Below are 12,725 nucleotides of genomic sequence, written 5' to 3'. Positions count from 1 at the left end.
ACACAGCTCCACAGAAGAACACAAAATTTTCACACTTCGGCCTTTTGTTTACGCTGAATCACGATTGGATGACCCTCTTCTTCCAAAATTATCCCGGAATTGTTACTTCTCCTGTTATCACTACTGCACCCAAGTGGAATTCACTTGCTTATTTCTTCTTTGCGACTCAGCTGACTTCTGATTCCGATTTCGTAACACTTTTGAATACTAAAAGCCGGAGTTTTCTATCCGAATCCGACTTCTTCTGGTTCGTCACTTACACCAGATTTTTGGGAAAATTCTACACTACAATCCGATAAGGTTTGTTAAGATTCTTCAAACAAATTCTGCGTAAGGAAAACTAGTTGATGAACAATCTGGAAGTCGTAACTTCAATATCCGACCCGTTTCACGACTCCAAAATTGATCGAAATCCCTTGTAAAACCCTCGATTAACATAAATATCCACTATCTTCTACGCTCTTGTCACTGACTGCCAACCATCATTTGACTATCACTTCTACAGATTTTCTCGTCTGTTGTCGATACCGCAGACAGCACAGTCAGTCACACGACCGACCGAGACTCGAGAAACTACGAACGATGACTGAGTGTGCCTGTGGTGCCTGCGATGTTGATGGCCAACAAAAGAGGAAGTCGCAGACACAGAGCACCATTACCCAGCGCAGAATAAACACTCTCCTACACGGCGGCACACGGACAGACGGTTTTTAGTTCAAGTTCAGTCAGTCGTCGTCATCGACGTCGACGGCGGTAAAAGAGAAAGAAGCTCCCACTACTCCGACACGTATAGCTAGCTATGTAGTCATACCAGCGAACGAACGGTCGTCGTAGGACCACGGGGTCCATTGCGGGCGGACGGTACATACCTCCTCTGCTCTGGCCCAGCACAGATCCCAAAACTCCAACACGCGAACCGAGAGCACGTGAATGCACGATGGGGACTTGTGGGTGTGTGTTGTTGGGTCGTCAAGACTCAAAAGAGAGAGAGAACTCCGGGAGAGTTCCCCGGATGTGTGTGCTTGCTCCCCAATTGGTATGCATAACCCCAACAAACAACAATACCTACTGGTGACTGGGAAAGATTATTGACGCGTGTGCAACAATCAAGTGCTAATGGAAGAGAACGGATGAAAGACACGAAACGATTGATACGGTGGGACAATCGTGCTTGAAAAGTGGTAAACATAAAGGTATATGAAGTTGGCAGCGATTCGTCAGGATTTTTTTAGTGAGTATTGGGCTGTCCGAATTTATGGAAAAAATGGAAAAGCTTGAAGTCCATTGCATTTTACCTTGCATTGTTTTGGTCAGAAAACTGACATATGTCAGAATTTGAAGTCCGTATCTACAATCTACATCCTAAATAGTCATGAAATCGATGGTTTTTAGACCTCAAACCCCACACAGCTAGCAAACAGCTCAAATAGAATAAAATAGTTTGAATGATTAGCACACAAATTTCGATTTTCTCTTATGTCATATCGCATCCAACAAACAACCCCCCCCCCCCCCCCCCCCGCAAAATTTTGACAAATTCCCTCCCCAAGTAACATTTTAGGTTTTGTTCGGCTCTATAAGAGATCTACATGGACCAATTTTATAAAACTTGCAATAAAACTGATTTATACATCATAACCTCTTGATAACCTCTTTAAGAGTATCTTCCGGCTAAGTGGACCACTCTCGGAGTGGTTTTGCAAACCACATTAAGAGTAGCAATAAAACTGTTTAAAACCTAAATTTCCTTTCTCGAAAAGAGCTTATGATGATTGTTGTTTTTTTTTTCAACAAAAAACATGATAGCTCAAGATCCAGAGAAGCTTCTCCGATGGCACGTAAAGTTCAGGAAGATACATTATGTGTTAGTAGAAAGCGATCATTTCTAAGTGATATTTTAGTAGTTATTGTATTGGTAGGCCTATGTGCATTCAATTTTACCGTGAATATTAGGGTTAACCCAATTGCAGTAACATAAAATCAATGCGCTTCGAAAACAGTGAATTTTATCATCTTGGAATGAAATACATCAACTTGTTAATTTAGTAAAACAATTTTACTTTTATGATGACCGCAATAAACCTAGCAGTGTCGTAGTTTCTGCTTTTCCACCAACAGATGTCGTTACTAATCGAACGGGTCGCCATCTATTGAGAGTTTGAACAGTTTTATTGTGGTAATAATGATTGCCAGAAGGTTTACATATCGGAGAGTTTGTCTACTCTTGAAATCTAGCTTTATGATTATCTTCAAGTATACTATAAAACATTTCATCAATGGTTTTCATAAAAGTAGTAATAAAACTGTGAGTTTTAATTATTGCTGGAATAAACCCCTAATAAAAATCAAAGAAAACCAATCAGCAATGGAATTGTTACTTGGATCATGATACCCGTTTTCCGAATCTATGCCCAATTACTCGTGTTAAGCGACTATGTCAACTAAATGTTTAGTAAAAAATATTTTATTCAGTCTCAAAATGTTTTATTTCTTCTGCTAAAGCAGTTCAGTTGGCAACCTGTCTGCACCGGTTGAAAACTAGAATCTAGGAAACCGAACAACTACCGGAGGAGTGAAAGGAAGGGGTAATCTGCCCGATTCACATGAAAAGCGACCATTTGGAATGCTAGACCGAGAACATCAGAACGATCACTATATTGAGTGCATCTTCCGTCGCCTCCAACCTAAAACGAATAAGTTCGTGGGAAGGTATCATCGAATCCTCGGAAATGCCAGGTCTCAACGCATCACCTGTTCATCGACTTCAAAGCGGCATACGACAGTATCGACCACACAGGGCTATCCCAAGTAACATTTTTAGTTTTCTCATTGCTTACAAGCTGTTGTTACAATCAAACCGTTAAAACTTATTTTAAAGCTTAGAAATCTTAACAGCTCTAAGACCAAGCCCACGCATGGGCTCCATCAAGCGTTTTAACGTTAAGTAGAGCCGCGAACAAAGACGCGAACCGCACCGGTCGCTGCTAAGAAGGGCTCGTAGGGGCCTTACACAAATTACGTCACGCTTTTAGGGGGGAGGGGGGGTTTTGTGGGTGTGTAGCGGAAATAAAAATCGTTAACGACGTGCTGTTTCGTATGTAGTATGGAGCCCACGCGTGGGCTTGGTCTAATAAAGCCGTAATAAAACCTTATAAAACCCAAAAGGGCCCACCCTACAGGAGGTTGTTAAAACCATACCTTAAAGCATTTTTTACGCTACTTGGTTTTGTGACATATTCTTGTAGTATACTACATAGCATAGTATAAGATCTGTTGTGTAAGTCGCAAAAAGATCAACATGCCGTCTTAAAGTTCGTAAAACATCCTAAAAGAACCATTAAAACTAAAGAGTTAAACTGAGTCTGAAACTTAAAGCATCACACAAATGGCAGAAAATTGCAAATTATTAATACATAATACAAAAACTTGCAAGCAGGAATTGAGCATCGTGATGACAAATATGGATGTCATCCATAAATTAGTTAAATCAGTAAAATCCTCCCCGAGCAGAGGAGAATAGCAAGTTAAGAACTATGAAAATACATTACCTGTTTTTATATCTTGTTTTGTTATTATTAAATTATCAAGGCATAGCTTTTCCATAACAAATTTTGTTGGACAATCTCATTTTGTTATAATCAAGCTATTGGTATACATTAACTAAATTACATTTAAATAACATGTTTTGTTGAAGTACAAGTTTAGTTATTGTTGTACTATTGATCCACTTATCAGCAATAGCACAACAGTAACAAGTTTTGAAATCACAGCAACAATTCAACAATTATGAACTGTCCCCTTCAGTTAAAAAGGAAATTCCTGAACGACTCCTTCTAAGAATTCCTTAAATAATTTTCGGATAAGCACTTGGAAGTTCTGGAGGAACCTTTCGATAAATCCCTGGAGAAGTCTACAAGAGAACTACTGGCGCAATTTTCTTAGAAATTCGGAAGTTTATTCTTCTGAGCAATTATGAGGAATCGTTTGAAAAACTCATGGAGAATCCTTCGGAAAAACTCATGGTGAAATCCTCAAAGAAATTTTCAGAGAATCTTAAGATGAACTTCAGGACTATTTCCTGATCACAGGAAATTCTGAAGAAACCCTTGAAGGGTTTCTAGAGGAGTCTTTGAAAATCCATGAAAGATTCCGTCAAAGAACTCTCTGAGAAATTTCTGGAAGATTTTTGGAGTCATCTATGCAAAAGATTATGACCAAATCTGTCGACAAATTTTTGGAAGAATTTTATGACAAAGCCATTTGATAAACATAAAAGGAGTTTTTTGGCGAAATCCGTAATCCAATAAATAGAGTAATTTTAGAAAAAAAATATTGCAACAATTTCTTGTGAAAGAACTGTAGGAATCATCAGAGGAAGTTCAGGAGAAATTAGAGCAAAATTTTTGGAGGAATTCTTGTAGAATCCAGGAGGAATATTCGACATAATTCTTGAATCCAGAGAAAAATCGGAGGAATTAAAACAATCTTTCCATGAAAATTGTAATAATCTGTACAATATTTCCAATATCCCAAAAAATGTCGGCAAAACTGTTGAGCATTCTAAAAACTCTTTAGTTTATATGCCGAGCAAAAAACACACGTATGACGCTCCGAAAACAATTAAAGTATAAAAGTTTATAAATTACAGGTGGAAATCGAAGCTCGTCGTATTTGATAATATAGAAATTACTAAAGTTCTATTATCTTGCGACTTCAAAGCTGAATATAGTATTTTTCGATCATTTGAAAATATTTCTTACGTCAGAGTGATGAACCTCATGTTATTGGCGGGTTTGTGAGACAAAGCGAATAATTTTATATAATAAGTATTATAACTTATTTAGTAACGAGTTCGATATCACAGCAAATTCTGCTCTCCGATTATTATCAATTACATATTAATATCAAAATTTGTTATTGAAATATTTTCCGAATTCACTGTTATTAAGTTGTTATTGAAACTAACAAAACAAGTTATTGAAATGGTTTTCCAGGAACATTTTTTTGTTATGGAATTTGTTATTTTGCCGCTTATGACAGACAAGTTTATAACATAATATGTTATGGTAATAACTTAATAATAATCGATTTTATTATTCAGTTATTTTCCACAAATAACACAGCTCCTTATGCTTTTGTTATTCCCTTCTGCTCGGGTCCTGGTTTTGTTTGAGATCGTTTACGACCAGTTAGCATAAAAGAAACATATTCCAGAGTTGTTGTTCTTTATGACGACGATACATTGACTAGCATACACCTACTTATTCTTAACGCATAGTTTTGTGCGCTACGCAAATACTGTTGAGTTTTAAGAAAGTGCGGGTTCAGACTGAATTCTCCTAAAAATTCTTCGCTTGACCGACAGCCGTCGAAAAAGTAAACAAACCGAAAACTTTTTGTGATTTCGTAAGTTTTTTGGTGGTGTTTCGTGTTTTTAAGGCTGCTTGTGTGCTTGGTGAATTTATTATATTATTTCATTATTTATGCACAACTGTGGCTCCAGACCCAGAACAAACGATGCAAACCCATCATTTGCTTCGGAAACCCCGATAACAATCGAACTCTAGCGAAGGAAGCTAGTTCGATCACCCAGCCAGGAGGTTTTCTAATTACGTATATTTCAATCAGAATGACACAAAATTGTACCTGGTTGATTATCAGATAATCAAAAGATTCTTTTCGTTTTTGTTGAAGAGAAGATCGTATTGGAGTAACCTTCTTAAGAAAGTTTTATTGCTTCTACTGGTAATTCCTAAAAGATTTAAGACTACTTTATAACGACTTTGTGCAATTCATCAGGGTTTTAATACCGATAATTTGTGGCACGCATGCGGTTTCGAGAGAAGTTTCAAGATCAAGTTTTATTACGTACTTAACAGTTCGTTTACAATGACATTATTGCTTGTCAGAAAACAAGCAGATAGGTTTTATTCGTTGGACTTCTAGATATCTACAAACTGTTTTAAAGTTGCTTATTTTGTTAAAGCTGTTTTACAATATAAACTGCCTCATTAAACCATAAAGGGTTTTTCAAATCCGTGACAAAACCTTTATAAATAATATCTAAGAGCAGAAGGCATAGAAGTTGTTACTTGGGATGGAAAATCATGGACGAAACCCACTTTCTTGAGAAGCTGATCAGACCAATGATTCGACTAGTTTTCAAAAGGTGCCAGATCACCTCAACACAAACAACAAAGACAATCAGACGTACCTAATACTCAAATTATACCCATCGTACACTTAACGATATGATTGAAAATATATACTAGATAACTGACGGCCCATCTGTGGCGTTTGTATTGATTTTGCTCGAGTTTAAACTACCGTTTAAGTTCAAACTACCGTCAAATACTATCTCCGTGTAGTCCAGGGTCTCCAGTTAGCCAAGTGGTTAAGGCTATGGATCGCCAATCCGGAGACGGCGGGTTCGATTCCCGTTCCAGTCAGGAAAATTTTCTCAACTCTCTGGGCATAGTGTATCATTGTGCTTGCCTCACAATATACTAATTTATGCAATGGCAGGTAAAGAAAGCCCTCCAATCAATAACTGTGGAAGTGCTCAAAGAATACTAAGTTGGAGAGAGGAAGGCCAAGTTCCAGTGGGAACGTAGAGCCATACAGAAGAAGAAGAAGAAGAAGAAGAGTGTAGTTCATGGTAGGCAAAATTCAGTATTTTGATCACTGAGCAAGTATGAGAAGGTTCATTTATTACGTCCATCGTTTTTCGGGATTTTTAGACCCCCCTCCCTCCTCGGTCACGCTGTTTCCCTATACCTTATACACGTACTGTCACACTTTCCTAGACACCCCCCCTCTCCCCCAAATTTTGGATGTAATTTTTGAACGTTCCCTAAGCCTCAATTACTATTTTCCGAGTTAAAAAATATTCGAAGGGTGAAGTTTGTTCATCCGCGTTTACAATTGGCTTCTTTAGCGGTGTTGAAATAGGTAATTCCATATTCTAAATCTGCATGCCAAAATGAACCGAAATTCATTTTTTTTTGTAAATTTTAGTGCCCGGGAACCTATTTAAGAATCCATTTGAAGTTTGTATGGGTGCAATTTGTCGAATGACCCCTCGTCGCACTTTTGTACCGGGCGGAGCTGTCAAGCAGTTGCTCAGCTGTCAAAAGGTGATTTTAAAAAATCTCTTTGAAATTTATTTTAGTTATGAAAAAAGAAATCTAAAAATCTGAAAAAAAATAATAGGAAATGGTGCTCTTTCGTATAAAACTAAAATATCAATAAATTGTTCAAAATTTATAAACCTAATTTCATGCTACGCTTTATTAATCACATACATAACTGTGACAGTGTTTCACAAAATAATAGTATATCCCTTTCGTGACGGAGCTCAAAAAAGTGAAATTTCCATACAAATTGCTCAAATTTGGCTCTCCAGAACTCTCAGACTTTTTAATATATCAACACCTTTTCTTCGGCATTTGCCAGAGCTACTCCTTGTCTTTCGATTCCTAACTTTGTACACCTGGATAAATCGAAAATTAAAAATTTGCGACAGATAAAACTTTTTCATGTTTTACGATTTTTGCTCACTTTTTGTTTAACTTGATATAGTAAACTTCACACACAACATAAACAAAAGTTTGTTTGGACACATGCAAGTATAAGTAATGGCTCAATCATCAAAATAATTTACATCAGGTAAACCAAAGGCTAAACAGTTGAAAAAATTTCACAAAATTGTTATTGCTCAACAGCACAATTGTGCTGGTTCGTCACGAAAGGGATATGTTTTGAAGGAGGGAAGATCTCTTATGGTGTTTTAGCAGATGTAATGACCGTAACTACTATTACTATACTATACAGTCATAACTCTAAATAACGATAAGAAAACGGTAAGTTTCCGGGTCTTACAGGTTATCAAATAAAACCTTGTAGTGAAATGTTGTAGTTTCAATACAAATGAAAAATTTATAGTTATATTTTCAGAAGATTGAGAGAATGTGTATATTCGACTATTAATCAATCTTAATGTGAAATTCATTTACAAAATGGTCGGGTAAATCATTGGCTCTTGAAATACCAACTAGACATTGTGGAGCTAATCTGGTGTGCAAGTGACTTTCACGCCGAGGACCTGGGATTGAATCCCACTCAAAAAAAAAAAACTAACAAAATGTGAATTCTTCATTGTGAAGGGAAGTAAAGCGTGAGTCTCGAGATAAACTTTCCCCGGGATAAAAATCTTGTTGATAAAGATGAAAAACTAGACATTGGAAAATATACAAGATATGTTATAGTATATGATGCAAAAGCTAGAGCAGAGAAGAATGGTGATGATAAGCATTTATTCTGTTCATCTTAATGCGTCAGAAATTCATGCAAGAAACTCAAGATTAGTGTGTTGCTATATTTTTTATGTTCAAAAGTTCTCATCATAAATGACTTTTATAAGAAATGTTTACTTTTGACATTTCTTTATAGAGCTTTATAATTTTTCGTGCACAGATATTGTTGCGTTGTTATTCTGTTCAGAAGACATTGATGATTATCTCTGAAATTATACTTTTCAACATAGTTTTAGATAACAAAAATATATATATACCGCTATAACTTTCCACTTCTCTTTTAATATTTTCAAAGAATCCCTACATGGGATCTTGTTGGTTCAGTACTTATCATATGAGAGATATTTCTGAGTTCTAAAGCATATCTGTCGCATCATATTATAGCTGAAACTTTTAAAATATTTTCTCTATATGCATTTAGCATTTCAGGCTATATTTATGGTGATTATTAAGGAGATCTTGGACTTTTTTCATGAAATCTGTAGAGATGATTTCCTGACACGAATTTGAGCACAAACACTTGTACAAACGTCACAGTTGTAATCATGACAGACATTTAGAAATATCTTTTCACAAGGGGTATGTAAATTTTGCAAGATATTACCGAGGAACTGTTGAGAAATCCGCATTGAACTTCCCAAGTAACCAAAAGTATAGATAATATGGTAATTGTTAGAGATTGCTTAGTAGCATTCAAAGCAGCTTTATTTTTCAGTAGGACTTTGAAGTTCATAGTCCACATAAGGTAGCCGAGCAGCGTCCTAAGCAGCTTTAGAAACTTTGGAAACTTTCTCAAAATGAATGCAGGCGGAATTCAATTGCCTGAAGTCTGCTGAAATGGCCTACTTTTCACCATTGATGCAAATGTGCCGAAACTTCCGTGTCTTCCATAGATTCAGCTGCTGCTTCTACATCCACTGACCATCTTGTACATATCCAAATTTGGACGATTTTTATTCCGAACCGGCCTGCTACTTTCGTGACTTGGCGTTGCTCACTCACAACTGTTTGACAATGGGAACTTGATCATAGGCTACACCATAACCTACTTGATCGAAAAAAAAATCTACGCTGACGAACAGGGACAATCACATGTGGTTCTTCGTGATGCATGTTTTGTTTATGTGGCGAGGAAAGATCATACTGAATGGGTTTTTTTTTATGAAAAATGCATTTTCGAATCGCTTAAGGTTTGACGAATCGGCCTACTTTTCAACCAAGAGAATGCTGTGTCAAATTTTCATAGACATCAAAATAGTACAAGCAAAGATATAGCGTTTTGCGCCTCGCTCCCTTACGGGCGCGTAGTGCATACTTGAAACTTTAACCGCGATTATCTAGGAATAATGCAAGGGGCTAGTCGCTTGGAACATTGTGCCAAGAGGTGCCAAGCACACCGTCTTATACGCTGTGTGGCACACCGAGGCACTCTGAGGCACAATTTTGACACTTGAGTTTGGGTGAAAAAACTAGGCAACCATGTGCATTTGACCTGCAAAATGAAAACAAACAGTTGGTTGTCTTGGTAGTTGCCAAGCAAAATCTGAATCATCAAGCAGTGGCACTTCGGGGCACACTGAGGCACAATTCAATACCCGGTAGCACACTGAAAATAATTGGCGCAAGTAAAGATGTGCTCAGCGACTCCCCCTTGGAATAATGTTTGTCCAAAAACGTCGATGCAGTGACTACGATTGCAAAAACAGTTCTCAACCGATTTCAACCAATTTTTTTTGACTGTTCGCTATTCATGTGTCGTGTTTTTGAACGATCAACATTTTTGAAAAAAAAAATCATATCAGTGTTATGATTTGTAACCGGTTGGTTCCAATTTTTAGATTTTCTTGTGTATGAGTGTTTGTCTTTGAGAAAATTCACGTTTTTAAATAATAAATAAACCAGAAGGCACACCCTAGCCAGTAACCGTACCGCTGTTGATAATAAAACGTTACATAGGGAGATTGAGAGCTCGTACAAGAAGGGTGCTAAGATGGCAGTCGCTAAGAGGGAAAGGCAAATAGATGAGAACCGATGTGCGCTGCCATCTTCAATTTTGGAAGATTTGGTCTGATATTATAAAGGCGTCCGTGTGTGAAGACCAGTTGAAAGTGCAGTGAAATTATTAACCCCCCCCCCCCCTTCCTTGGGGCTGGATAAGGGAGCTGCCTCCGTTCAGGTAATTAGGTCTGGTATTCGCCTGCCTGACGGAAACCTCAAATTCCTTTATTTAGGACCTCATATCCGTTTATATAAAACGGTCACACACGGCGGCTCGGAAGTCAAGATGGCTTCCGAGCCTAACAGCAAAGGAACCACCATCGTCCCATTCAGGACGATTCCCTCAGGCCGTTAGCCTTAATCGCCAAGGAGGGACCCTTCTCGGCACGGTCATTCCGGTATCGTCCTGGGCCGTGCCGATTGCGCCAAAAAAGGATGCCGCCTGATGCCCATACCAACCAGCAACGCCCGCTGGTTCCCGTCGGCCAAGCATCGGCCCGACAAACCCGCCATTGCGATCCCAAGCTGCCCGGCGGCGAAATTCCGGCCACACGGTAGTGCAAGTGCAGCCGTGTGGGCCAAAGCGACGAGGCGGAAGTATCTGCAGCAGCGGTCGTGACCACCATCTACAAAAGTCTCGCTTACACGCCACAAGAACTGTCCAACCCACACCCACACGACACCCTAGGAACCTATAAATTGTTTAGAAATGTGAAATTTCCTGTTTTTCATACTTTGTCCGCGAAGCACCTCCGATTAGGGGAACAAAGCCCAAAATGCCAAGATGGAGTAAAATGGCCCTACTCATAAAATCATTCCTGAATGGGACTTGATCATTGCTATAGGTGAATGGTGTCAAGATATGTTTGCATCAAACATTCTTCTATAAGCTAGGCCACCAAACCCACGAAAAATCCTTTGATTTCCCAATGAAAATTGGCAACTTCCGGTTTTTCGTGCTTGCAATTATTTATTGAGTATACGAAAATAGCGGGACAGAGGGCGGAAAAGGAGTCGGAAATGCCCTAAAACTGATGGACGTAATTTTTGAATGTTTTCATGAAGTGGCATCTTACCCCATGGCAGATGGTCGTTTTGCACCACTTCCGTTTTACGAATCATTTTTTAGAATCGCTGAAAATCGATGAAATATGAATATTTTTGCTGAGGTATCGAGCAAATATTGTCTAGTTGCTGTTACCACTTTGGAAGCCTAACAAATGAGGCTAATTATCATTGAAAACGATGAAAGTTTGAAAAAGGGCATTTTACCCCACTTGACCCTATCGAGTAGCATGCCGGCCCTGAGACCCAGCTCGAGGGGTCTCATGCTACTGAGCTTGTTTCCGGGAGTAATTGGGAGCAACTGTGGCTGCGGAGCAGCCCCATAAGTCTCCGTAGTTACAGATTTTTCATATATTTTTTACTTGTGATTTTTTTTTTAAATCGTCTCCGTTTGAAAACTAAAAACATTTTCAATATTTTGATCGTTCAAGGACACCACAAAGTCTTCTAGTAACGGTTTTCTTTTGGAGTTGTGCTTTCAGTTGAGCCGTTTGACTGTGATCGTAGTCACGGAAAACCTCTTTAAAGATAACACGTTTGACAGAAAATGTTATAACTTTGGTAATTAGTGCGATTTTTTTTTCATATTCTCAAGTTGATTTCACACATTATATGTTACGGGGATTCACTTAACAGCGTAAACTGATTAATCTGATTAAACGTCGCGATCACCAAGGCAATCTTTGATTATTTCATTCGCAAAATCATGAAACATTTCAAATAAGCAGAAAATCATGGCTTACGCAGCAATTTAATCTGTTTAGTGAGTACCTCTATTGAACTATGTATGACGTAAAACGAGAATTTGATAAAAAATATGGTTACATACTTTTAAAAAGTTCAAACTTTTCCTTATTTTCACGCACCTCAACATATATAACCCCTTAAGAATGCTCAATTGCTATTACCGCATTAGCTACTTTAGCTTCAAAGAGAACCATAGCTGAGATTTATCACTTTGTAATTTCAAGTAAAAAATCCAACATGGCTGCAGATGCTGATTATGGGTTATTCAGCCTCAATATGCCACTAATGAGCCTTCCTGGCCCTTCAGTGCCAATCAGTCAGTGTAAGTTTCTCCTCTGAAATTGCTGAAGAATGCTCGTGAGCATACTTCATGGCAAACGGGACGGACGAGGAAACATCCGCCATAGCTCTGTTGCTACTAAGATGGAAATCTCAGATATAGGGTAGGTAATCAAACTTTGAACCAAATTGCGGCTTTCTGAAGCAGCGCAAATTTTAAGTGATTTTTTCTCCCACATGGAAATAATTTACTACGGCAAAATCGTATGTACATGAAAGCCACGGGTATAAGCTTTCTGTCAAATGGTAAAAAGTTTGTAT

The 12,725-nt window shown here is 38.2% G+C and overlaps 1 protein-coding gene across 20 annotated transcripts in view; it reads right to left on the bottom strand.

The window, feature by feature from the left end:
• LOC109414826 (supervillin) overlaps positions 1-12,725 on the bottom strand; it is a 1,049,091-nt gene that overhangs the window by 547,273 nt on the left and 489,093 nt on the right. The gene's annotated exons all lie outside the window — the stretch shown is intronic.

This window comes from Aedes albopictus, chromosome 2, assembly GCF_035046485.1.
Source record: "Aedes albopictus strain Foshan chromosome 2, AalbF5, whole genome shotgun sequence".
NCBI classification, from domain to species: Eukaryota; Metazoa; Arthropoda; class Insecta; order Diptera; family Culicidae; genus Aedes; species Aedes albopictus.
This window is presented reverse-complemented; position numbering and strand designations above follow the sequence as displayed.